Source organism: Melitaea cinxia, chromosome 5, assembly GCF_905220565.1.
Source record: "Melitaea cinxia chromosome 5, ilMelCinx1.1, whole genome shotgun sequence".
NCBI lineage: Eukaryota > Metazoa > Arthropoda > Insecta > Lepidoptera > Nymphalidae > Melitaea > Melitaea cinxia.
This window is the reverse complement of record NC_059398.1, coordinates 12,928,170-12,955,417: the sequence shown is the minus strand read 5'-3', so window position 1 is coordinate 12,955,417 and position 27,248 is coordinate 12,928,170. Positions and strand designations below refer to the sequence as shown.

The 27,248-nt window shown below is 34.9% G+C and overlaps 1 long non-coding RNA gene across 1 annotated transcript; it reads right to left on the bottom strand.

Annotated features, from left to right (window-relative positions):
- Positions 1-2,104: 2,104 nt before the first annotated feature.
- Positions 2,105-26,542, bottom strand: LOC123654124. The gene is made up of 3 exons (XR_006743194.1): positions 26,532-26,542; positions 14,234-14,242; positions 2,105-2,174 (listed from the first exon to the last, which is right to left on the bottom strand). It is a non-coding gene; the product is annotated as an uncharacterized LOC123654124 (long non-coding RNA).
- Between the last annotated feature and the right edge of the window lie 706 nt (positions 26,543-27,248).

Genomic DNA, 27,248 nt, shown 5'->3' with positions numbered 1-27,248 from the left:
AAAAAATTATTAAGTTCGCAGATTTATAAAATAAATGAATTTATAAAATATAATTAGCCTAAGTTACTCCTTAATACATCAGCTATCAGCCAGTGAAAGTCCCGTCAAAATCAGTTCAGCCGTTTCAGAGATTAGCCGAAACAAACAGACAGACGGACAGACAGACAAAAATTGTAATAAATGTTATTTTGGTATATGCACCGTGTATAAAACCATAGGCATTTAATAAAATGCGGTTATTTTAATATTACAAACAGACACTCCAATTTTATTTATTTTTATAGATTATAGCCTATTGCGGACGATGAGTCTGTGTACAAGGCAATCTAGTAATAATCGAAGTCTAGAGGGCCAGATACGTATGTATATATAATAAAAATAAAAGTGATTTTGATGAACTAACACTTTAATAGAATTCTTCAATGAAATAACATTTAAGACTTTAAAATCTAAAACAGCTTTTTAGTAAACATAAATTAAACTCGCAAAAACTTTAATTAAAGCCTCGGAAGGTAAAAGCATAAATCGTTATCTAAAACAGACCTATAAAGTAAGCAAATCTATTTATACATCGTTACAAACAGTTCGTGTGTGTCTAGCGACAAGCGGTCACCATTCGCCTAATTGACGGCCGCCCGCGGCATATTAATGGTCAGATTAAGATTACTTTATAGCTCGTAAACGTGTCTCAATGCATACCGCGTATATCGAAATTAAATAATATATTAGCAATGATAACATCGAATGTCAATTCTAAGGTACCCTTCAGACTATATACATTTTATCTGACGACAGTTTTGTCGGGCAGCACCTCTGTTTGCACTCTTTATCGTAATATTTTTTAATATCATTATCGTCAATTGGATCTCATCCACATTTGGACATAGGCAGCTCCAAGGACAAGTAAACGTTTTTTTTTTTGCATGTCGTCCCATTAAATTATACTATACCTAGTACTTGTACATCTTAACAACTATTTTAAGCACGTTCTTTTGTTTATCTACACAGCAAACCCAACTAATAATAATCTCAGCTAAATGTATTTGACTGTTGGCAAATCTGCATGCGTGCGTCACAAATGAGTAGAACTTAAAAAAAAAGAAAAATATTGACAGTTATAGAGACTGCCGATAGAAGTGAAAACTTAGAACTTTTAGTATTTATTTTTTTAATTTTCACCCATCTAAAAAGCGTATAACACGCAAAGCTCACGGCCGCTGCCCGCGCGTCGGTCATGAGCTTGCCGATGACGCGAACGCATTTTTTTTTTTCGAAAATAGTGCATACGTATAAAGAACACATGTGAGAAGTAAAACTTCTTTGGCAAACTAATTTTTAAGTCTCGCTTATATTATTTTTAACCGTAGATTTTTTTTACAGACCGTACATTTTTTTTATGTATGTTCGGGGATTACTTCGTCGTTTATGAACCGATTTTGATAATTCTTTTTTTGTTAGGAAGGAGATATCCCAGGTGTTGTACCATGATAAGAAAACTAGGATCTAATGATGGGATCCCAGTGAAATCGAGTAAAACTCGAAAACCCGCATAACTTTTTACTGGGTGTACCGATTTTGATAATTTTTAATCGAGATCTTATTACAACTTTTGGATAAATCTTTGATAATGTGTATTTACTCGACTATTTTTTCGTCTACCTACGTTGTATTACTTATTGATATAATTGAAGTCGGTTTTTTTTTCGTTTGCCTGCAAACACAATTATTCACATTATATACAAATCTAAAGCTTTAGATTTCCGTTCCAGCGCCATCGACAAAAACGTTGCCGTTTCATCCGTAAAAATTTTACCCTCATAGGGGCATGCCTAAAGAAGTTACACTTCAAAAAATAAATAAAACGGTTTACCCTACGAAAGTGCCCAACGCGGCTAAAAAAGTGTTCACTACAAAAACTTTAGTCTGTGGGGATTCCATAATTAGTTGTTCATACGATGCCATTCTACAAACGATATTCGGTATTTCTATGTTGTTTTGTTATTTTAATTCATTAACTCAATATAGACGTATATATTTGATCCATGGTATTTACTACATAACTCTTATATCAAAGATATCGCTCTGGTGTAGTGGAGCGTGGTGACTTAAGCTCCAACTTTTCTACTACATGGAGAAACATGCCTATGCCCAGCCGTGGGATGTTACTGGCTGAACTGCAACACTGTGTTTTTAACTTAAAAATTTTTCAAGCGTTTATCAAATTGTAATTTTAAACACTCAACATTAAGTACTACCTAGAACGCAAATGTAAAAGAATTTGGTTTTAACTTATATATTCCCATCTCTTTTTTTAATAATGTATTGTATTCATGTACATAGCAAAATCAAACAAAATTTTGTATTCATTTTTTAAAATTGGTACCTGTTCCCATTATTTATTTTTAATGAAACCGGAACCAACCGATGAGTCTTAAAAACTATAAGTTCATTATTTGTATATATCTATATTTTATTGACGTGATTAAGTCGTTATTTATCCGTGAAATGGCATTAAAATTACGTTACTTACATAATAGTATAGACAACAGTATTGATATTTGCAAAAATATCACTCATTAATATTAAGTACTTATATATATATAAAAATAGTCACGAAGTAGATATAATGTAACGTATTTAAAATTTATGCTAGTTTAATAATACAAGCCAGAACGACACGAAGTAAAAGAAACCATAATACGTAATCATTTATCACTTACATAGTATAAAACAAAGTCGCTTTCTCTGTCCCTATGTATGCTTAAATCTTTAAAACTACGCAACGGGTTTTGATGCGGTATTTTTTGATAGATAGAGTGATTGAAAAGGAAGGTTTATATGTATAATACATTCATAATATAGTAGAGGAATACTGGTATTTTGCAACCGTGCGAAGCCGTGGCGGGTCGCTAGTTTCATTATATAATATACTTTTAGATATCTGTACTAATCTACATAAAAACAAACTTTAGAAATAAATAAATGTAGGTACCCACAAAGCTTACAAACACAACGTTTTTTATGTAATCAGACGCTATTTTCTTATGTATGCAAATATCCCAACCGTTATATATTTTTATTGTCAAAACCTGTATATGAATACGGCGGCAAGTTCACAGCTAAAATTACTAAAATACATAAGTCATTAAATTATATATTCCATTAATATTTAAATTCCATTGTTATTAATTAATGTCTCCATTCGAACGAATCATCTCATTTCCATAATCCGTGACAAATATATTTTGTTAATTAATTGTTATCGTATAATGGAGACAAATGATTGTTCTTTTGTTTGTTAATTTTAGTTGTAGCTCGCTCGTGTCTGCATCGCGTAATCAATAGTAAAAAGGTCAAGATATATAGTTTCAACTGTGTATATTTTTATTTATTTACCTACTTATTTATAGCATTTTAGGACCGGAGGAACACTCTGGTGTAATGGTTTGTGTCGTGTCGGCGGCGCCTAAACACCGACGGCCGCGGGTTCAATTCCCGCTCGGAGTTAATATTTGTGGTATACATTCCGGTCTGGTTATTAGTCCTTGTGGGTCTCCACACCGTGCCTCGGAGAGTAAGTTAAACTGTCGGTCCCGGTTGTTATCATGTACACCTGATAGCGATAGTTACTCATAGTGGGGATATGTCCGACAACCCGCATTGAAGCAGCGTGGTGGATTAAGCTCTGATTCTTCTCCTACATGGGGAAAGAGGCCTATCCCCAGCAGTGGGTTACTACAGGGTGTAACGTAAGCATTTTAGCAAGGTCAGCTGAAGTTAAGTTTGAAGTTAATGTTAGCATTATCAAAAAAGGTTCTGTGGATTATGGAGAATACAAAAAACCTTTCCCCGGTTTTTATTCATATAAAATTTACATTTGTATTTTTTATGTTATATATTTTTTTATAGATGGGGAAGCGCTATTTACGCACTAGCCTCACCACCGAAGCGATGGGAGAGTGGAGCTCCCAGCCGACTGCCAGCCTATCCACCAAAATCTCATCTGTTTCCGTCAGCACTAAAATTGGTCGCCATGGGATCGCTTGCGCATACTACCACAGCAAGAGGCCTTACACCGATAGACATCTCGGCATGCCCCTACCAAAAAGATAGTAAAGTTACAAGAAAAATACTCATCAGCATATTGTTCGCGACTGCAACATTCACCTGATAAATTTCAGTTATATAATAAAACATCTTTTATGTCATATGTTTTCCTCTTATCTTTTTTAATGTTTCAAATGTTGACAATCGGCGCAATACGTGCATATTCTCTTGTTAGCTGTAAGATTAGGCGTAAGAATTGTCCACTATCTAATATTACAAAGACAAATTATTGGCAACCAGTCGCTTCTTCTATTCTACTGGTCACGATGAATTACAAAAGTTCATGTTTTATTTCATAGTATATTTTAATTTCTGCAGAAGTTTCGTGAACGACGATGAGGAATAATTTTAACGCTTCATTCTATTTTTACAACAGATTTGAATACGCATCAACATATTGGCAGAATTACATTTTACATTACCAGAATTAAATAATACAGAAACACAATTACAACAGAATTAAAATCTCCAGAAAAGATTATTATGCAAGCGCTCGATATACCCGTTATATATACCTACCTATCGGAACGCGTGCATAGTCATAAAACCCCATGCGTATTTTTTTAAACTCCCTTTTGAACATTAATGACGTTATTCCATGCAAATTATGATTATGATTCTATTACGAATTAAAACCTGTAACACAAATATATCGCAACAAAAACGATTGATATTTCGGAATGCATCAGATGACGAATCACCTTGACAGATAGCGGACACATCCGGCTGACCTTTGGAAATGAACCAATACATTAATCAGCTATTTTATAGAGCAATCAAATATACATAATAGAAACCGCTAAACTATAAAAAAGCAATAAAACTATATATATTTTTAAATAATATGAAACCATCGAAAATCAATTTTTCATTTCCAACAGATTGATTTCTATTTAATCCTTATATTTATTGTGATTAATTTATTTAAAATTCAAAATGTCTTTTCATGGTATTCTTATCATAGAGATCGTTATTATGTTATCAACTATATTATTTTTAATATATTTTAAATACTATTTTTATCTTTCAGATGATGGAATAATTTTGTTTTATACTGAAAATTTAAACGACTTGTTTGAATTCACAATCACAATCATAATTTTTATAATTAGAAAAAAAAGACTCGCTAAATCTTTATATCTTTATAATGCAAAACTTGATTAAATTTATAACGATTGACAATTTTTCTAAAAAGTAACTGCGGAGTTTTTTGCCGATTCTTCTATGCAAAATCTACATTTCGAATTGGTGGTAGTTTCAAATTAACCATAGCTAATTAAATTTTCAAAGACTACTATAATTAATATTTGTAAAATGAAGGTGCTTTTGAAGCCTAAATGTAAAGATAATTTGATTTCGATTCACGCAGGTCTCATGTAGAAGTAAACAAAAACAATAACAAAGAATTGTCTTTATATAAAATCAATTTATCTATAGTCTTCTTCGGTTTTAAGACGACGCAAATTTGTAAGTACACATGTCAATATTGATAATAGCGTGAACAACGACATCTATATAGGTATATCTATATAGAAATATAGAAATAAATATAATAAATCTATATAGAAATGAATGTTTGTCAGTATGTCAATTATAGAATCGTAAACTATGCATTTGATCATGTCATGATCTTCAGCAAAGTGTTGTGCATGAGCCCACAATGGTTTCTAAGTTGGTACGACCAAAAAAAGTTTAAAAAAAGCTTACCTACCTACCAACGCACGCAGGGTACAGCTAGTTGAATATATAATAACGTGCCTCTATGACTTGACTTATACCTTCTTCTTCTATATATTAATATGGGAAGCAAAAACTTTGTACCCCTTTTAAGAAAATTGCACGGACGAGAAATATGAAATTTCGCACATTTATAGTTTATATTTTTCATTATCCATAAAAAATATAATAAATCAATAACAAAAACACGCACTACGGGCGTGTTCCCACTTTGTCATGACGACAGTTAATAGTGTCATGACTTATATGTTTAAATGGAGGTGTTCATATATAGAGCGACACGAATTACTGTCGTCTACGACATTTTCTGCAGTGACGACAGATTGTCGTGACAGTGGGAACGGCTAGCACGACAGTCGTAAAACGATAAAAAATCGTTATGACTAAATCGTGACGGCAAATCTATCGTAGCCATGATAAAAATATCGTCTCGTCGTTTACACGTGTTTTCCCTTCCCCCTCTCATCCGCACGCCCCTCGCACCTGTAATCGGTTTACTCTGTGCGTGTCAGAACTGGTCAGACTCTTTCGCATGGTGGACGTGTATCCAAGATGACGAATAATATAACACCGGAAGTTTCAATTCCACCTGTGGAACAAAGAGCTGTCCTTTGGGAATGATGTGTAAACTACAAAGCGACTGCCGTGAAACAATAAAATGTCGTCGCGATCCAATGGAAACAGCTAGAGATACAATTGTCGCTAAACGATAAAAAAAAAATTGACGACAAACAACCTTTATAATGGGAACAGCTAGAGGTGACAGTCGTCCAATGATAAATTAATCGTTACGACATAGTGGGAACGCGCCCTACCGTGTATTTGACATACACGCATATTTACCTACCCTTTTGTTTATTATTATAGGATTAAAAAATTTAATAATTAATTAATTATCTTTGACAACAGAACCTTTTAATTATGGTCGAATTTCGACAACTAGTATATATAAGTAAATATTTATTTAAAGTTTTAGGAACAAAATAGTAACTGTGGTATTTGTTTTCTTGTAGGTTGTTTATTTGAATTATAAATTTCCTATGTATTTTAATAATAACCATTGAGGCCAGATTGGATATTTATAGTTGTCGCTCCGCTCTCGTGTATCGCAGAATGTTTTTTTTTTAAATAGCAAATCACCTACTTCAAAAATAGATTGAACTAAATCAACCTGCCACAGACTGTGCTTCTCATCCGGGGCGCGGTGGCGCCCGGGGCGAGGTGGCGAATGCTAGCGCGACCCCATCTCGCCCCACCTAGACGGACAACTGCTCACACGTGGTGGTTTTTTTTTTAGTCAGTAGGAGTCTGACATAAGCCTCTGGCGTCCCCGGAGAGTATCCATGATGGATTTTCCCCACGTAAACAAAAGGCTGTGCTTCTGATAGGTGAAAAAAGGGCTTTTTTTTTCAAAAAGGCGAATGATAGACTGGACATAGGCCTCCACAAATTCGCGCCAAAAATGGTGTGAACTCATGTGTTTTGCCCATAGTCACCGCGCTGGGCAGGCGGGTTGGTGACCGCAGGGCTGGCTTTGTCGCACCGAAAACGCTGCTGCTCGTCTTCGGCCTGTGTATTTCAAAGCCAGCAGTTGGATGTTTATCCGCCATCGGTCGGCTTTTTAAGTTCCAAGGTAGTAGTGAACTGTGCTATCCTTTACTCGCCTCTTACGACACCTACTGGAAGAGAAGGGGTGGCTATATTCTTGAATGCCGTAACTACACAGTTAACAGAGTAACGGTTGCTATCGTTTATCTATGATAACCAGCGGAATTTAAGGCATTTTTACTCAGATATGCTATGAACAAACATCTATACAACTATAAAGTTATATATCGAAAGAGATAGATCACAGAACAGCCGGCATAAAGATACTACTTAATCATATGAACATGACAAAAATTTAAAAAAACACGTGATCAAGGCTGCTTTGTTTTTTACCAGCCATATACAAACAATATCATCTTCATCAGCTTAGAGTCCTTCTAACCCTTAGTCGATAAGCATTAAACTCCTTTACTTGTCTTTATTCTTAAGTAATTATTTCAGTTCTACATACTTGCGGTTCTGAATCACGGTCCAGTTCCAACTCTCCAGTTCAATTTTCGTCTACCTATTGGTACTCTACACTCAGCGTACATAAATTTGTCTTTATTATAAATGAATAAATAAATAAGTAAATTAATATATAAATTTAAAAATAAATAAATAAATACATTTAAAAATAAATAAATTTAAAAATAAATAAATAAATAAACAAATAAATAAATAATAAACACCTTACACTCAACGACCCCCTCTAGGATTTTCTTCCGTGTCGAGGATCCGGAAACACACAATACACAAGCACAAACGCCCAGACATCAGCAAGCACCTGTTTGGCCAATACTTATGTAGGTACGCCATGTGCGGAACCCGCGATCACCAGCGCAACAGTCGCAATCGCTGTGACCGTTGCGCTAAGGCATCGTCAAAACTGGTTGACACGCTTTGTTTAAACAGTTTTTATGCACGCGTTGCTTTAAAAACTTTTATGGTTGTATTTATGATCTCACGATGCACTCTGCTGTTTTAAAAATCATATAGCTTCGTAAAAATATTTACTAACGCAAAAAGAAATTACTATTTGCCGGTGCAAATCCTTGAAATTAATGCGTTCAAATACATACACACATAAATTTTAAATAGTAAATAGTCAACCTACTTATACTAATGAGGTGCAGCCGGAGGATCCAAAAAAATGCAAATTAAATTTAAAATTAATTTATTAAAAAAAAGGAACTATAACTAAATTACAGTAATGACAATTGGTTGATGTTTGTACCAAAAGTGCGCTTCCATATTTCAGGCTTCGAAGGAAAACTTCCATTGACGTCAATGATTGACGTCAATGCTTGCTTGCAATTGCTGAGCTTGTTCAACGTGGATTCTATGTAGGTCGTAGGTGCCGTGCAATGAATATGCAAGCATGCTGATGCAGCGATCTACTGTGATAGGCTATATGTAACATACTCTCTAGGTACCTATAATCTTCTTAAGTATCATGTCTTTCCCCTATTATGCAAAACCTAGTATATCAAGTAGCTTCGCGAGGACAGAATACACTTTCCAATGTCAGAAACCTCAGTGGTCAAAAACAGTAAATATATCATATGTCTTCGCGATGACGACCTACGAATCTTAGATCAACGAATGAGTCTTTCGTCGCTAGGTAAAATCGGGGATAAAATTTCTTCCGAAACTGTTAACTAATGGAATAGAAGATGTTTCGAAGACCCTGGATAGAAGGGGACATGACATCAACGTCAGCGTCATATACATTTCTCACGTTTTTTACGTCGACGATGTCATTATCATTGCAGGGACGTTGAAGGAGATACCTATCTCCTTCAGATACTAAGCGATCTAATATCCTTTTGACAGGATGATCTAAGTGTCAATTTGGACAAAACCAAAGTTATGTTAAAAAACAAGACAAATCGAAACCGGTAACAGTCGATGGTACCCTTATCGAATTTTTAAGGAATAACCTCTACGTAGTGCATACAATAGAAAGTTACCGATAGGAGAAGTCAGTTTTATTGTGTGACACATGGTAGGCTTCGCAGAAGCTTGAAAAATTCCGATATGCTCGAAAACAAAAGACTTCGAACAATGGTCCCTCTGTTGCCTTTCGACCGATGTGTGTTTCTGTTGACGGTTTCAAGGCAGTTACGGTTCCAAGACGTGGATGTTAATGATGAAACTAGTAGACTAGTATATTATTATGAACAACAGAAGAAACAATCTGAGTTCGGACACAGTTACATGGCATCTGAGTGAAGTAAACTTAAAGCCACTAACCAGCCAAAGACCTGCTAATGACCCAAAAGTAGAAAAGGCAAACAGAAACACAAGGTTAAGTTGTGGTAGAAAATCATAAGCTAGGTCATAAAGCTTACATATAGGTCAAGCACTTTTGAATATATTGAAGATTTTCTAACCGATACTTTCTTTGCGGTTTAGTGTATGCTATTTAACATTAAGACTTAAATTTATAGAAAGTAAATAGGTATATAGCTAAGACAGTCGGCTGTTACCAAAATATTTAGTTGCTTATCTTACGAACAGACGACCGTTTGTGTATGATAAAGGTATTTATTATTTATTACTTTTATTTTAAACCAACGAATTTTGTCAATTCAGCCAGCTGGTGATGTATTGTTTCTAGTTTTAAACTATGTATCTACCTCATTAAAATGTCTTTAATGAACTGCCTTCGCCTTGAAAAACTTAAAGACACAGCGAGACACACAATTCTCAATAATTAGCATTACGTAATGATGTAAAATATTTATTTTATTTTATGAGACGTAGTCAGAAAAGTGCGTGAGAACTTCATTATGATACAATCTGCTTTACACTCCTATGTAGAGAAATTACTGTTACCGGCCTTCATAAAGCGCTGCCGTAATGTCGCTAAATTGCCTACCACGTACTCGTGCGTATGTGTGGCGGGCGCAGCGATCAGACCAGACAAGCTTATGAAGTTGTTCTTTTTACAAGTGAAATTTTAATCCATAAGTTGTAATTTTTATATAAATATTAATTACGTTAAAAACATGAATAAATAAGTTAAACGAAAATAGCGAATTCGCTAAAATTGTTATTACAGCGATTTTTCGTTAAATATATACGTAATATTTTCTAAAATAGAAAGATTTTTCATTTAATTTTAAAACCGCGCAAAAGGAAATATTCTCAAAATTTTTATGTTAGGATGAGTTTGATTTTTATTTAATCACGCACGATATTTTTTTCCAAAAATATTAGAGGTACGTTTCTAAAAGTTACGACTGCCCATGAAGATGCGTGACGAGTTTAATTCGTGAAAACAGAAATATTTATCAACTATAATAATATGCATGTAATTTAAATAGTAGCAGATTTTACGCAATGAAAAATACTTGTCATAATTGCTAACTTAAGTTTTTGTTAATTGTACATTAATATTCGTAATGTGAATTGAATTACATAAATCATAATTTTTGCTTAAGATAAATACCAAAGTTTTTAAAATATTCAAATTTAATGACAAAAGCACGGGCATTATAAGCCCGTGGATATATCACTTACATAAAAAAAATTCGTCTTAACTTATGCAGGCTTATGTATTTTAAGTTTGTTTGTTACATCATATATTTATTGTCTCATGTAAAATGTCTTAAGTCTACGTTTTTCTTTACGCATTAAGCTAGCAATTTGCGATACGGATTTCCTGTAGGTATAAGAGGTGTCTAAGTCTGAAGTCGTATAAATATAACGCTGCTACTAGAAATAACTAGCAATGCTTATTAAAAATCATATGAAAATGGAATATTATATATCTTTATAAATAAAAAAAATCTCATGCATGTATGGTAAAACCGGGAGAGATGCCGCAGTGGGATAGATGCCTCATGTTCTAAAAACCCGACATCCCGAACTCACAAATAAAAATTAATCGCATAAGTAGGAGTCGAAGTCACCCCGTACCTCAGATATACACAGATATTCGTCTGGCAAGGACGCGTTTGGATCGTGTGTGTAATTTTCTCCGTGGCGAAATTTACAAACACGTCAAAGTTTTAAAGGTTAGTATTTAAGGTTGTATAATTTTATAAATAGTAATAAATTCCGTTATATTTTTTATCACGTCTATATACTAAGTCATTGAGTCTGCATATAGTTGTAAATAGATGCTATTTTGTTTATAATTTATTTAAAAAATATGTGGGCATCTATCCCAATCACAAAGGATAGTTGCCCTGATTTTTTGAGGTATAGGTGCCCTTAGGGGTATCTATCCCTTCATTCACCATATACAGAGTAAGTTTATATGTATAATTTTTTTTGTGTCTGTTATATTTTTTATGTATTTACGTATATTTATGTTTGGATGTTTTACTGATTCTAGCATATATATTATAGTAGAGCATATATATTATAGTAGATTATAGCTATCATAGTTCTCTATGCCACAAAAATATAAAAGAAAGGAAGAAATGCGAGCTCGAGTGTGTTCTTGGACTATAGAAAACCTACAGTCAGCTTTCGATGAGAAAGTATGATTGTGCAATGTGCATGTTGACACTTGATATGAATATTTTAGATCAACAATTAAGAATTTATACTTTTGTTAATAAATGCTTGTAGATATGGGAGAAAGTGATAGCGCGACGAATGAGAGAAGAATGTCAGAACCAATTTGGATTTATGCCGGGCCGGGGAACTACGGACGCCATATTTGCACTCCGCCAACTCTGCCAAAAAATATCGACTCGCACAAAAAGACTTACATATGGTGTTCGTGGATCTGGAAAAGGCATACGATAGGGTCCCCCGTAAGGTTCTGTGGTGGGCTATGAAATATATATATAGTAATCTGTGTGATATAAAAATTATATTCTAATTATAACAATTAAAAGATATAAAAAAAACACAAATTTTTTTTAATGCTATGGCCCATATTTCTTGGAGACAATCGATGTTTTAGGAGAAGAACTAACCTAACCTAACCTAACATTTGGTTTGGGTTTTTCGTTTACACGGTTTAAAGGGCATCTATCCTACTCACTATTTTCATGGCGGGGCAACTATCCATATAGGTAGGCATCTATCCTCAAAAAAAAGGGTTCACGAAAAGCTAATTTATGCTTAATCTGTATTGGCAAGGTTGAAAAAAAATAGTCATAATTCAACATAAAGGATTGAGCTAGCTACATTAGTAAAAATTATTTGTATAAAAATCATATTTTTAAAATTAGGTGACTATTTCAAAAAGTGAGGCATCTATCCCGGTTTTACCCTATGTGGCTAATAAAACGAACCAAACCTATTCTTAACAAAATGTGAAAAATTAAGTTTTAAGATTAAAGTATTATTCGTTTTTCTTATTGTTTGAATGAGCTAATCATCGGCTCAATAACGAGTACTTTGTTTTAATTTTTTTAACGTCAGTAAATCTTTCCAGATGAGTACATCTGGAAAGACCATCGCCTATCGCATTATGACTCATCGATACGATACAATGACCACTAGGTATGGCTGCAAATCCACGGGGGATGTGTAGTGTACTGTTGATTTGTTTTTAATGTACGATGATGTATGATGATGATGTAGTGTCCTTCTTCTTTCAAGGAAATGAAGGTATTGTTCAGTAGTATATTATAAGCATATAGCTAGGAGAGTAACGTAAGGATATATAATTTTGTACCATTGTACCTTCGGATATTAATTTGACGAAAATAATTATACTTATACTATAAATTTAAAACTACGTCAATAGGTCCGATTAATCTATCTCGATAATCGATTAATAAATACATCTAACCCAAACTTTATATTACAGGAAATTCAAATGAGATCTGCATGAAAATCTCCTGGTAGACACACGTTCCTGGGTACATTCTTCAATCTTCAACGTATGTCCTGCAAAAAATGGGTAACCAGACAAACATTGCGTTGGAATTTTAAGATTAACAAAATCACCTATGTTAGCATTTTTTGTGCTAATTCGTCGAACGTGGTGATCAATTAAATCTAGTGGTTCGAGAAGACGATTGGCAAGTTTACCACCAACATTGACCTCATCATGCATTACCAACCTGACTTGGATACGTACAATGCGTCACGCTGTTGTCGTACGCAACAATGTGACGTGATGCTTAATTTCTTTTATCAGAGATTTAATGAAATTACCTACGTTTTATGGAACTTCTTCATATTCCAGTTACTCCAACACATGGAAAAAAGCCTGCGGCAAGCAGTGGGATGGGCAAAATGTTACAATTTACAATCAGTAAAAATGTTCTTGTAAGCATGGAACTCTTTCTTGGAATCTTTTGAAGAAAAAATATAAGTATGAATACATATGATGTTTGTTCATTTTAAGCTAACTTTGCAAAAAATCGCCATAAACAAGTTTTGGAATGTGTTGCTTTTGTGTGAAAACGTATTGTTCAATGTGTAGACTGTTTTAAACAATACAATGACGGGCAATTTCTTTTACCTTGTATCTATTTTGATTCTAATTTAAAAATAGAAAACTTGAGTCTAGAAACCGATATTAAAAAATTAAATAAGGAATTTAAAAATCAATATATTAATATTCTATGTTTTGAGCGTAGGCATGCTTAACTTATGACGATAAACATGTTTTGAGAGAAAATCGGTTCCTTCAGATCATATTATAAATAAAATTATATACATTAAACAAGGCCGATAAAAGAAACTGGAAGTGTGGTATTATAACTTTCGTACAAAACATTAACATTGTTTACTAATTCTTGGAATATAAACTAGCACACAAGTATATTTTCTGCATTCAAATACTTCCTTCACGTTACACTCGAATATGAACACTGACAACTCGTTAAGACTTTTAATGAAGCTTAATTACGACTCAAAACGTGATAATTACATGTGCGAGCAATTTCACTGTTTACACGGCGTACGTAATTACGAAAACACACTAACAACGTTCCACTAAAATGTTAGCTGGAACGAGAGACTAACGAAATTCCGTAATTTTTTTTTTACATTTAAATTGTTTAGTTTTTGAATTTAATAATAAGTGTGTTCTATTAAGAAACAAGTGCTACAATATCGACCTTTTCTCTGATAGTTCTGACTATCCATTAGCTTAGTAAAAAATACCGCAATCAACTAAAAGCAAAATCATTTTCCAATTTCATTTCCTCTGTCCGGGGAGCGTTGTGGAAATGGAACAGAACAAAGGGGATCACAAAGGCTATCGTCGAAGCGGCCCCCTGGCTCCCTGTCGGCCCCCACCTTCCGGCACCCGCAGGAGGCGACGCAACGCGGTGGGTGAGTCGGGTGCCTCCCCATCCCCCTCGAGGGATTGCGTGCACTAATTGCGAGCCTAAATTGGAGTAATGCATGAATTCGTTCAGGATTTTAATAAAATATGAGCCGGATCACGACCGCCATTTATTTTGGTTACGAGCATTCGAAGTACTTGGACATTTAGGTTAGTGAAACTAAAATAGGTCTACATTAAGTGTTATGTCTACACATCTATCTTTAGTAAATTTAAATATGGTTATCATTTGTTGCTGCTTAAAACTGGAGGAAATAAAAACAAATTACTGTCACGAAAATACTGTTAATCAGATACGATGACCGGTCGTCATTATCATCAATATTTAACGACCCAGTAATTATTCACATGTCACGGCTGTGTCGTATTCTATCACTCGAACGTTAAGTAAACAAGTAATATCCCAAGGATAAAATGTCGCGCCTTTATCAGCAGTACCCTCGACCTGTCACGCACACGTTGCGTCTAAACTGCTGACTCACAAACTAACATAACTCACTACCGCGGAAAACCGACAATATTCGATTGAAATGCCGTAAATAAAACATGTTGCTACGATCACCCTTCGAAGTATTCGCATTATTAAGTTACGCGGTCCCCGAAGCGTTTTGCCGCCAAAACAACGAACATTTTGCCCCCCGGCGCGCGTAAAAACATTCACGGCGGCCGGCAACCGAGCGCGGAGCAACAGAGAAAACTCCGCGCGATGGAAAGGGATGGCAGCTTTAATATTTTATCAGTCATCTCCTCAGCGGTCTATTTGTGCCACTCCAAATTAGAGTATAACCGTCGTGTGGCTAAGGTCGAGAATGATTTATCCAGTTTTAGGATTGCGTGTGTGCCCTTACGTCGGTGAAAGGAAATTACAACCACACCCACGTATAATGTTGCCGCAATAAAAAACGTGTGAGAAGAAATAATGAGCGGTTACTGGCGAGTCGAGAATCGAGACCGGCGATTTCATCTTTTTTCGTACATCCTTTAATTGATTAGAGGAAGACACCGTCAAAGGACGCTAGCGTGGATGTTAATAGGTTTCGACTCGAGTGGAGGTAATGAATGATGGATGAAGGGTCCCGCGAATCTGATTACAAATTTAAATGTGGGATGCAGATGAACCGCTCGTGATCGGCGCCTGTTGAAATTCAATGAGAACGAGGCCATCGTGATCATGCGTTGATAGCGGACAGGCCAATTGACATTCTGAGCGCTCAGTACAATACATTGTTCATCAGACCTCAGGTTTCTTTATTTACGTCCCTGACTCCGCATTTGGCTTGTCTTCTCAATATGGATTGTTGTTTACGACACTCATACTCTTATATGATATGACTATCAACCTTAAGAAAACAAATAATTTGCCGATACTTGTAGTGCATGTTTAAGTTATTAGCACAATCTAGGTAAGGATATTTTCAAAGTTGTGTTTTTATTCTATGTCTAATCGCATCACTTAATATTGTTACAAAGACGACTTATAGTAATAGAAGTCATTAACAGTTAAAATTCCAATTTTTTTATTTTTCATTATTCCAAATATACCTAAGTACTCTATTTTCTCAAATACTGGGTATAATATTGTTTCTTTAATTTCAAATAAACCAATCCACCATATCTTACACTTATTAGCATAACTTCGCTTAAGCCTGTAATATCCCACTACTGGAAATAGGCTTCTTTCGCCATGTAGGAGAAGGCTTAGAGCTTAATCCACCACACTGCTCCAATGCGGGTTGGCGGATATATTCCCTACTATTAGTAACGATCGCTATCAGGTGTACATGATAATAACCGGAACCGACGGCTTAACGTGCTCTCCGAGGCACGGTGGGGAGTCCCACAAAGACTACACAAACACCCAGACCACGGTGACCAATACAAATGTTTGTCATTTTCGGGGAACGACCGGCCGCCAGCGCAATAGTCACAAACCAGTGTTGTGACCGTTGCGCCAACGCGTCGTCAGCAAAATTTAATAACATAATATTTCAATGGGTTTGTTTTCCATATGCAGTATACTTTACCACTTTATTACAGTAAATTCTATGTGCAAAATATTGTAATCTGCACTAATATCTGTAGCAAATACCACTATTTTGTTTGTTTGTCTTAGTCAAAGTGCTAATTTCTGAAGTCCGTGTCTTATATAAAAATTGTACTCGTGTGAAAGAATGGTTATTGAAGGACATTGCAGGCTTTAAAATATCACGATATAAACGACAAAAAGTTATTATTAAATTTTAGTATCAAGTAAGGTAAAGTTTCGAAAATCAAGAGGAATAAAAACGCAGGTTATGTCACTTTTGTTAAATCTTTTATGTAGCTATAATTGCATATTAGGTAAAAAGAACTTTGTTAAAACATTTAGTAAATTAATATCGTTGTTAACGATAGCTTTCTAACAACATTATCGTGTTGCTTTATCGGTAGAACGTGAATTGCTGTACGCATATTCATATCTAATGGGAAAAACAAATATTGGATACTCGAGTTCAACACCTCGTTGCGCGGTAAAAATTCTTTTGTGACAGTTCAGATACTAACCAAGTGCCTATTTCTTTGTTTCTAGGAACTAAACCATGATTAAAAAAAATGTTATTTTTATACCTCTACTGATCTTACGACTTACGTCACTGCTATGAATTTACCAATCTCTAAAAGGCGAATAATTTTTATTTATTAACGCAGCATGATTTTTATCCTGCGGAAGATCCTACAGCTAGGAAGGTTAAGGCTGTCCTTTAAACAATATTATTGTACTAGCGGACCTGCCCCGGCTTCGCACGTTTGCAAAAGTTATTAGTATTCCTCTACTATATTATGCATATATCATACATATAAACCTTCCTCGGGAATCACTCTATTTACTAAAGAAAACCACATCAAAATCCGTTGCGTGGTTTTAAAGATCTAAGCATACAGACAGCGGGAAGCGTCTTTGTTTTATACTATGTAATAATTAAGAAATTAATAAACCACTTATTCCTCTTTTAAACAAAATCCATTAAAATTTAATCATTCTTTCAAAAAAGACACTCCATAGGTAAGTACAACAATTCCGTTTAAACAGTGTAATATTATACTAGCATCAAGCTTTCAATACGAGTAATCTTCCTTTCCTATATATAAAAGTAAGAAAGAAATCAAGCTATCAGTTTAATAGTAAAAGGCATTAGACATAGTTTACGTGGTCTAGTATTACGATGAGCGATGGACGTCGTTATGTTCATATGTAGTTTATATATAGGAGTAGGTTACCGCATCAACGCATTACTATCAAACAGTGAAAGTATACCCATAAGTTGTTTTTGCGCGAAACCCTTAAAGAAGCACAATGTTCTTCTTAGAACCAAAGCCATAAAAAATTGTAAGAAATATTTGTAATAAAGAAAAAGAAAGGAAATTGTTATAAAATGTCAAGAAATGCAAATTTGAACTGAAGCATTGAATGGTGGTTAAAATATTTAAAGCTATTTTGTTCAGCATTTTGTAATTGAATTGATTGCATCATTAGTGTGAAACTAAACTGCATTTATTCATTTCAGCATTAGCTTCCTAAATTTAAACAGAATTCCTAATTTTTTCGGAATTTTATTGCTTTCGTTCTTTCGCCGCCGTCAATAGTTTTTCTTGAGGCGAACGAGCTCCACTATCTTTGTTATATATCGTTACATCAAGTAGGTATCCACTAATTTCTAACTTATATATCTTATGTATCTATATGCCTTACGAAGCAAATAACTACAATTTCCCAGATTTTCCTATGCTTCTATACTCCATCTTTTCTATGTTATAAATTTACTAGCAAAGTTATTTATTGTTGTTATTTCATGCGTATTTTAAAGCGATTTCTATATAAACATAAAAATTTCCTAACGATATGCTATAACAACTGAGATAGGGCACAGTAGAAAATTTTCTGTTCAAAATATGGAGCAGCCCAACTGGGTAGACGAACGTAACTACCTAACGTAACGTACCTCGACCTTACAGAAGATTACAGCTAAATAATACTGGTTTCAAGAAGTATTATGTTCCTGTTGGTGAGTAAGGTGACCAATCTTCTGGGGGGAATTGAGAATAGGGTCGGCAACGCGCTTGCGATGCTACTGGTGTTGAGACTTCTATAAGCTACGGTAATCGTTTACCATCAGGTGAGCCATATGCTTGTTTGCCGATCTAAAAAAAATACAATTCTGTGGTCGAAAAACCTAATTATTCTTTTTCTCTTTCTGTTTAAATTTCTTAAGCGTCTTGCTCATAACCTTTTAAACCTTTTTCTTTATAGGTCCTTTTTAAACCTGTTATAATCCGGTTTCTGCTTAGGTTACAGTACGACTCATGTTACTTACAACTACTGATGATATTCTGTGGCATAAGATAGGTAGACACTTCTGTCTCAACATTAGTAATGCGTATAGTGTAATTTAGATTTTGATATTTAACTTGTAATATTCTTTTCTTTTATTACTCCTATTTTAATTAATGATTTTTGCTCTTACAAGGTAGTGGGCAGCGTGTACAAGATAATGGCGCTTTTCCTGATTTGCCTAAAAGCTCTGTGTACTGCAAGGTAATATGATATCCCCACTTTTTTCAATCTTCATTAAAATTCTAGCAACTAGTAGATATATACCTGAGGGAAGGCACGGCAGGAAATTTCCTGCTCAAAATATGGAGTAGCCTGACTAGGGTAGTACCTCGACCTTACAGAAGACCACAGCTAAATAATACTGTTTTCAAGCAGTATTGTATTCCTGTTGGTGAGTTAGGTGACCAGAGCTCCTGGAGGGCGATTAGGGATTTGGTCAGCAGCGCGCTTGCAATGCTTCTGGTGTTGCAGGCGTCTATAAGCTACGGTAATCAGTTACCATCGGTGAGCCGTGCGCTTGTTTGCCGACCTAGTTATATTAAATAAAGTATGAAAGTAAATTTATTAAAACGTTTTTTTTAAATATCATATCAAAAATCGACCGTTCCTATTTACGCCCTTTGTTAATTGGCTAAAGCGCCGACACGGTCAGTCGGAGATGCAGGTTCGATCCTTGCTGGAACGGTCGATTTTTGATAGGATATTAAAAATTGTTTAGAATTCCCAAATGAACAATTCCCGAATTCACAAAAATAAATCGTATAAATTATTAAAAAGTGTATGAAATTAGCAAGTAAATGCTACTAAAATAGATTTGGAGAATATTGCGACATTGTGTTATGCGATATTGTATATTGTAACGAATTAATTCTCTGTTTTCAGTTTATTTCGCAAGTACTGTTGAAAAAACACGTTTTGTAATACTCCATGACTCACAAAGTAGACAACTTTTTTTTTCTTTTTTTTTTTTAATAGAACAGTCTCTCTCTATTGAAGCCGCTTGTTTATGGTTCTTTTATCCATTAGAGGTGACCCAACTCCGTTTTCTTATTTAAATTATTGTAAAAAAATCGCACGGCAATGATAAAACAAATGTTTTTATGTAGTACAAACTAAAAGCCCGTGAGTGTTGTTAACTTCATTTATATTGATATAATAATAAAAGCTCCGTTTACAAATTCGAAAAAAAAAGTATTATTTACACCTTTAACTGCTGTCTGCGCTTTCATTAACTATAGTTTACACAGATTATATTAGATCGGTAAAAAAGTTTCTTCGTATTTTATTCAAAAATCGAAGGTAAAATTTTACGAAATTTATTTACATTAATAATATTATACAGAAATGTACTCGTAGGTAGTGACAGGATTCCGTTTCTGTAGAAATTTAGGAAGTTCTCATCTGAAACCGCGACAAGTACTTTTGACAGTCCTCTTTTGATGTTAACTTTACTATACCTAAAGAATTCTGAAGAGACCGCAACGAATGGAAATTTGAGGGTGCAATATCGAGGCTATATGGTGGATACATTAAGATTTCCCAGTCAAACTCTCTCAATTTTTGTTGAGTGCGTGCCAACCCGGGTTTAACGATAGTCTGTGCAGCTTGACCGACCTTTGACTACGAGCTTTTGTACATTCTTATCGTAGATGGTCTACCTTTCGCCACCAGTGATCAATCCCTTCAAAAATGTGTCGATATCATTACGTCTTAAGAGAGAATCGCAAAAGAGTACACGGTTTATTAGTTTTGTTTCAGTGAGTTCATGACATATATCTGTTTTTTTTTTGTATAGCCAATTTTGTAATGGGTCAAAACTGTTTTATGAGTAATTCTCAGATCCTCAGCTAATATATCGTACTCGTAACTACTTAAACATGACCACTGATATGACATGATAAGACATGACACCTACATAGCCCGACTGATTTGATGAGATTTGATAGCCCTTTGGTGCAGTTTGTAGTGACCCTGCTTTCTGCTTCGGGGTTGTGGGGTTGATTACCTTAGCGAGTCTGGGTGTAATATAAATATTTATTTATATAGGTATGTATAGTTTATAAGTATGTTATCGAAAAACTATGTAGCTATACTATGGGCTGTTACTTGTAATACAAGCATTAAATTGCTTATCATAGGAACAGACGACCGTGTGTGTATGTTATAAGATATTTATTCATTTATTATTTATTTATCATGTCATGATCTTCAGCAAAGTGTTGTGCATGAGTCCACAAAGGTTTTTGAGTTGGTACAGCAAAAAAAAAGCATAGCAACGCGCGCAGGGTACAACTAGTATATATACTATATAAAAAATCCTGTGTACCTATATACAATAGAAACGTGTGCTACTCTTCAAAAAAATTACAACAGATCTAACAATAAGGCTTGTTTGACAAAAAAAACCAAGCTTAGAATGAAAAACTACATAAGAATTTAATATAGCTATATTAGGTAGGTATACATATGTAGATACAATAAATTCCAAATGTTAAAAAACTCTACCCGTTGCGGACAACAGCAGAAAACATAATAGGGGAGACCGCCATAGCTATTGTTGCAAGCGGGCAGTAAAGTGACTAGCGTCGGGTCTGATTGTTTGTGTTTACTCAAATGCAGTAATATCGAAATTTATGGAGCTAAATAAAATTATCTTTTTTCGCGTTATAACACATTTATCACAAAAGATCATTACCTGTAAAAAAGCATGTTTTCACTCAAAGGAGGCTCAAAATGTTACCCAGTTGTACAAAAAGTCAGCCCAATAAAACAAACAGAACAATCTCTTTGTTTAACCGCTTTATCTTAATAATTATACGATTTCAATGCGTATTTGTTTATTGGGTATAGGAAAGGATATTAGGAAATAATGAAAAAAAAAATTACAATAGCATGCCTCTGAGAGACAATTTTGATAAATCTTTTTAAAACTAAGTCACTATAATGTTTGTTTCAGTCTGGTTAAAACATTGACAATCTATAATAGCGTTTACAAATGAAACGTCACGGTTATCGATACCTAACAGCTAGAATCGTTTGCTCTCATTAAAAATAATAACTAATGAATTTCGACTACACAATAATCGCTTACTTTGTGATGTTTTAAAATATAATAATTATTTTAATTAACATGCTTATGCTGATTTACTTAGACAGTAGAATCCGATTAACATGGAGATTCATTACAGCCTATATAGTCCACTGCTGGACATAGGCCTCCACAAGCTTACGCCAAAAATAACGTGAACTCATGTGTTTTGCCCGTAGTCACGACGCTGGGCAGGCGGGTTGGTGACCGCAATACTGGCATTGTCGCACCGAAGACGCTGCTGTCTTCGGCCTGTGTATTTCAAAGCCAGCAGTTGGATGGTTATCCCGCCACCGGTCGGCTTTTTAAGTTCCAAGGTGGTAGTGAAACTGTGATATCCCTTAGTCGCCTCTTACAACACCCACGGGAAGAGAGGGAGTGGCTAAATTCTTTAGTACCGTAGCCACACAGTACACAGTAACATGGAAATTAAGGCCCTGTTTTACCTTGGTTGCCGATAACTTTATCTAAAGTATAAAGGTACTTAATAAGTAAAATATCTATCTTTAGTAAGCAAAATCAGAGATATGGGGATAGATTGTTGAAAACGCACGTTAGCCACTCCCAATTGATATTTCGGCGATACGTTAAAGACGCCAGTCAATCGCGTCAACTCGTCTGAAATATCATCACTTCATCATCACTTCAGCCTATCGCAGTCTACTGCTGGACATAGGCCTCCCTAATTTCACACTAAAAATGGCGTGAACTCATGAGTTTTGCCCACGCGTCTTTTTTTTTTTTTTTCAAAGCCAGCAGTTGGATAGTCCCGCCGTCGGTCGGCTTTTTAAGTTCCAAGGTGGTAGTGGAACTGTGTTATCACTTAATCGCCTCTTACGACACCCACGGGAAGAGAGGGGGTGGCTATATTCTTTACTGTCGTAACCACACAGCTACCGTAACCACACGGCTAGTACTGAAATATCAGGAGTCTTACAATAAAGATGTTTGATAGTTTTTGCGTCATCATGCTAGAAAAAGCTTCCTTGCATAATCTTTATGCAACTCTTTGAGGTCATTCCTTGTGGTAGTGGAAAGCTAGGTATATGGTGACTAGGTATGTGGTAACGCTCCTCGTTGTGCCATCACTTTTAATCGAGGGATATACGAATGACTTTTAAATATTGTCTATTGAAAAAAAATTGTTGGTCATTTTAGGAAGGAGCAGCCGACCTAAAAGCGATGCTAACGCAACCCAACTCCTCGATTTACGTTCGTCACTGCAGCGCATATCCAAGGACCTGAAAACGAAATAAAAGTTTTAATTACAGCTTGTAACGTCACCATATTCATCAAATAAAATTGACATAAAAATTGATATTTTCTTTTGACGAAATCAAATAAAATACCCTGTAATTTATATTTATTTATTTAGATATTATATATTATATAATATATTTATTTCAAATGATAGAATCGGAAAATAACGTACCATTGAGATATTTACGTAAATGTATTTTATTGTTTTAACGTTATTTAAAAATAAACTTTTCCTCATAATTGTAGAGAACAATAACCACAGATTAACATCACAATGACAGGAAAACGTGTAAAAATACAATGTAGCCTATTTACTTTGAACATATTTGTATTTATTTTACCTTGCAACTTTGTTTAAATGTAGGTACATCTTTTACATTTGTATAACACATACAAAGGCACGAGAAACTGTAATGCGTATGTTGTTAGATTTCGTTTTTCGCTAATTTTCTTTGAAAAATTATGTGGCGCAGTTTGTAGTGGCTCAGCTTTATGTTCTGAGGGTTGTGTGTAAGTCTGGGTGTACTATTTAAATTTTTATTTATTTTCTGACCGCGCAAACGTTGTTTTACCATATATGTTATTAACCCCATTAATCCCCCCCCCCCATAACTTATTGGTATGAAAAATAGATGTTGGCCGATTCTCAGACCTTCCCGATATGCACACAAAATTTGTGGACCGGTTTCGATAAAAAACATTTTAATTGAATGATGGTGAGTGTCATTTGGTCCCATTTAAATGTATGACTATTTTTTTGTCGACCTAAATTTATATTATACCGCATAACTTTTTACTATATGTACCGATTTTGATGATTTTTAATTTAATCGAAAGCCGATGTTTATCATGTGGTCACATTTAAATTTCATCGAGATCTGATAACAACTTATTGAGTAATCTTTGATAACGCCTATTTACTTGACTATTTTTTTAAATTTAAATTGAAATCGATTTTTTTCGTTTGCAAGCAAACACAATTATTTAAATATAAGATGTAATAATTGTGTTTGCTCGCAAAAGAAAAAAAAACCGACTTCAATTACATCGACAAGTAACACAACGAAGATCGACGAAAAAATAGTCAAGAAACTACGCGTTATCAAAGATTACTCAAAAAGTAGTTATCAAATCTCGATAAAATTTATATGTGACCACATGATAAATACCAGCTTTCGATTAAATTAAAAATTATCAAAATCGGTACACCCGGTAAAAAGTTATTGCGGATTTTCGAGAGTTTCCCTCGATTTCTCTGGAATCCCATCATCAGATCCTAGTTTCCTTATCATGGTATCAAACTAGGGATATCCCCTTTTCAAAAAAAAAAAGAATTATCAAAATCGGTACATCCAGTAGAAAGTTATGCGGTATAATACAACGTAGGTCGACGAAACAAGCGTCAAGTAAAAACGCATTATTAGATATAACTCGAAAAGTAGTTGTTAGATCTCAAATAAATTTAAATGGGACCAATTGGCACACACCACCTTTCGATTAAAACAAAATTTGTAGAAATCGGTCCACCCGCTCAAAAGTTCTGATGTAACATACATAATACAGTCGAATTGAGAACCTCCTCCTTTTTTGGAAGTCGGTTAAAAAGTAGCTGTTACTTTATTAACAAGAGCTGTTTCGCGGTTGTATTCAGGTTGTTAGTGTTTTGTTGTAGACCGAGTTGTTCAGGTCTGTCTGAGTGTGTAAATTTGTCTGTCTGTCATACAAAATTAACGTCAATTATTCTGGCCACATCTGTAAAACATTAACGATTACAGCTAAATAAATATCTCAAACAACTAAAATACAAAGTACTCATAAATTAATGAGATAAAAGAAACGTTAAAAAGTAATATTTTAAAATTCATACTAGGTACATGAATGTTCGTACTTCATTAAGTCATTATAATAGGCAATTTATTTCATTTAAGTACCCTTTGTTCTTTGTACGGGTAAGCAACATTATCAAACATAGCACATAATTTTATATCTTATTCGAGTCAAACGGAACCACGTAACGACAAACAGCTCATCAGATCTAAAAATACGCGGTACAGAGACGGCCAATGCGCAAGAAACTCCAGCGTTAGGCGCTACTGTACAAACGATATTACACGAACGCGTCCGAATGAATACGAAATACTCACGAGGTACTCGATCGTCTGCGTGCGCTCGTACAACGTAAACTGCGACTGGCGCCGTGTGCGTGTCCAACATTTGATACGTCCAAATGAGGTTATAGTGTGCTTGTGTGCGTGAACCGTGAGAGGGTATCGTTTTGTTCGTTTTAATAATTTTATTCGGCGTCCCGGTTTCTCGTCACTGAAAGGGTCAAGTGAATACAGCTTTATAAAGACGTTGCCAGGTGACGTGGGAACAGCTTACGATGGTTATTATTTATGATTTAAGATTTAATCCTCTGATTGTTTGACGGCTGCTCTGTGTGCTCGCATTCAACGTGACGTCTGTTTGTGTCTTTGTTTAATGACGTTGCGTTAATTGACGTGATCGATTGAGGTGTTAGAAGCATTCGTGACATTTAATAAACTTTGTATTTCATTTATATTAGGTCAATATTTAAATAAGTTCAATGAAACGTATCACCACAGCAGATAGCAAGATAATTCATAAGCGAAAATATATAACAGTAAATAATTGATGAATATAAAACGTTTTACACGAGTAAGTTCCGATCCCACGGAAATTTTGTCATAAAAAGTACCCTATACTTGATATAAGTACATGCTATTCTGCATGTCTTATTATCTACGTTAAGAGTTTTATTACAATCGATCCAGTAATTGTTGCACAAAAATCCACTAAAGCTTCTACAGTTATAGCTACGCCTCTTGTTCTCACCCTCGTAATTACAAATCATGTGGATTCCCACAGGCTACATTGGATATAAAATAGCCTAGACGTTATACTACCTCTAGGTACAGAGTTTCAGTACAAAAACAATTTAACGAAATTATAGTCAGCGTAACATTGTTCACATTTTGTTAAGTGTAAAAATACAAAAAAAAAAAACAGTAGTGTTGTTACGTGAATTAATAATTAAAAACAAACATCTATCCATCCACCCTCAGGAACGATTAATTCGTTGTTACATTTTTTTTAATATCACTAGGTTGGCAAACAAGCGTACGGCTCACCTGATGGTAAGAGATTTCCATAGCTTATAAACGCCTGCAACACCAGAAGCATCGCAAGCGCGTTGCCGACCCAATCCCCCCAGGAGCTCTGGTCACTTTACTCACCAACAGGAACACAATACTGTTTGAAAACAGTATTATTTAGCTGTGATCTTCTGTAAGGTCGAGGTACTTCCCCAGTCGGGCTGCTCCATATTTTGAGCAGGGAATTCCTGCTGTGCCCTACCTCAGTTTCAAGCATCAAGTAGTAATTATCTATTAAATACTTTAAAGAAATCTTAAAATAATCTTGTGTATATTTTAGTTATAACATTAATTATTGACAAGAGCTATCTACCTAACGCTAAGTTATATAGTAGACCACTAGTAATTTAATGCTTGAAGACAAAAGTCTTCGAGCAATGCGTCCTGCCTGTGTTATCATATGGCGCCGAGACGTGGACACTGACGAAGGGACTGATCTACAAGTTTTAAGTCGCTCTACGTACAATCGAACGGGCTATGGTGCGGGTTTCTCTCAAAGATAGGATTAGAAATGAGACTATCCGCGAGAGAACGAAAGTAACCGACATAGCCCACAGAATTAGCAAGTTGAAGTGGCAGTGGGCTGGTCACCTGTTTTGCAGGACCGATGGCCGTTGGAGCAGACGTGTCCTGGAGTGGAGACCGCTA